The sequence below is a fragment of the Myotis daubentonii genome, chromosome 11 (assembly GCF_963259705.1).
Source record: "Myotis daubentonii chromosome 11, mMyoDau2.1, whole genome shotgun sequence".
In the NCBI taxonomy this organism is placed as follows: Eukaryota; Metazoa; Chordata; class Mammalia; order Chiroptera; family Vespertilionidae; genus Myotis; species Myotis daubentonii.
Genome location: NC_081850.1, coordinates 29,723,309 through 29,725,225, shown reverse-complemented (window position 1 = coordinate 29,725,225; position 1,917 = coordinate 29,723,309). Strand labels below are relative to the sequence as shown.

The 1,917-nt window shown below is 38.7% G+C and overlaps 2 non-coding genes across 2 annotated transcripts; both read right to left on the bottom strand.

The window, feature by feature from the left end:
* Window positions 1-767: 767 nt before the first annotated feature.
* On the bottom strand, window positions 768-837 carry LOC132212907 (small nucleolar RNA U2-30). The gene has a single exon (XR_009447846.1). It is a non-coding gene; the product is annotated as a small nucleolar RNA U2-30 (small nucleolar RNA).
* A 167-nt stretch (window positions 838-1,004) lies between these two features.
* LOC132212908 (small nucleolar RNA U2-19) lies at window positions 1,005-1,084 on the bottom strand. Its single transcript, XR_009447847.1, has one exon. It is a non-coding gene; the product is annotated as a small nucleolar RNA U2-19 (small nucleolar RNA).
* Window positions 1,085-1,917: the final 833 nt, after the last annotated feature.

Here is a 1,917-nt window from a genome sequence, read left to right as displayed (position 1 = left end):
TCTGGATGTGTTACACCAGAATTCCATGATGGATGGCTTTCCAGCAACGAAAAAGAGAAAAAAAAAGTAAAGAACTTTCCTTCTATCTAAACTACCTCTGCAAATTCTATTCTCTCTTGTCTCCCCTTCACAGTCAAAATTCTTGAAGGTGTTATCCATATTTTTTGTCTCAATTTCCTGAACTCATCCACTGTTATTTTTCTCTTGCTATATACCCCTGACCTTGCTCACGCATGCTGTCAGTTCCTACATGCTGCAAATAGGACCGCTTTTCAGAGATCTTGCTTGACTTCTTGGAAGCATTTGACGCTGTTGAAATCTTTTCTTCATGAAAATACTACTCTCTTGCCTCACTTGGCACAACTTTCTCTTGGTTTGCCTCCTTTCCTCTGGCTTCTCCTTATTTTCCTTTGAGTGCTCCTTTTGCTATACTTCCACTTTACATATGGATGACCTTCATGGCTCAGTTCTAGTTTTTTTAGCCACCCCACTGTTATTGGGCTAATACAGGAACCGGGTAAACTCATCTACTCCCAAAGCTTCAAAAACCATTAGTGAATTGATGACTCACAAATCGACTTTTCCATCACTGACTTCTTTTCTAGGCTCCAGTGCTATTTATCCAACTGCTACTGAACATTTCCACATGCATATTTCATAGACACCTTAAGCCTAATATGTTGAGAAGTGCACTGATGTTCTTAACTCTCTTTTACACTTAATTCTCCTCGTGTTTTCTTTCTTCTTCTTCTTCTTTTTTTTAAATCTGAGCTCAGATCAAGTGTAGAAACCTTCATAATTACAAAGGTCAGTAGTCAAACCTTTTCATCATTGCTCAGAAATGATCAGCCTTACCAATACACGTCCCCACCTCCCCACCCTCAATCTCATTTATCCATCAGCAAATCCTCAGTTCTTCACTGTCATCTTTATAAACATAAGTTCTCTCTCTCTCTCTCTCTCTTTCTTTCGTTTATTGTTTTAAATTACTTTACACTTTTGCTTCTCAGAACTAGCGAGATCATGCTTCAGGTGGACCGGTCGGTCTTCTGATGCGCAGATTTGGCTATTTTCATCACTGACCCACCTCAGTAGGAGCAGATCTCAGAGAATTCTTCTTGTGTTTTCTACCCCTGAAATGCTATTGCCTTCCTACTTAGGACACCTTTCACATCTACTAAATCACCATATCATTCAGCTTCTATTGTCAAATTGCTTTCTGGGTACTACTCTTCATTCCTACAGCTACTACCCAGGTCCAAGCAAAAGTCATTCCTTTCTCAAAGGTTGCCACATTTTCTTAAATGGCCTTTCCTTTTTCAATCTCTCTCCCCTAATACACTCTCCACAGTGCACACATGAGAATATGATTATGACATTCACCTGCTTAAAATCCTTGAGAACTTGCACATTGCTCTTATGATAAAGTTCAAGCATTGGGACAGGTCATAACTGATTAGGTCCTTCATGGTCTGACCTCAGTCTTATCATGCATCCTCCATCTCAAATTCTACTGTCCAGACATATTGAACTTCTAACAATTCCTTGAAATATAACTTGCCCTTGCCCATCTCTAAACCTTCATGTCTCATTTCCCTTCTCTGGAACATTCTTTAGCTCTCCTCTTTTCTGGTTGATTTTGTTCACCCTTCTAGTCTTACGATATACATTACTTCCTCAAGTAGCCCTTCTTGGATTCTTGGATTAGCTTAATAAATACCACTGAAATATGATTTAACATTTATGCATTTCCCTTATCATAATTCAATACTTTACTATTGTTGCCTGTATATTAGTTTCCTCTTACTGTTGTAATTACCAAAAACTTTGTGGCTTAACACAGCCACAGTTTTATGATATTATAGTTTTGGAGGTCAGAAGACTAAAATGGGTCAGCAATTCTGTGTTGGTTCTGGA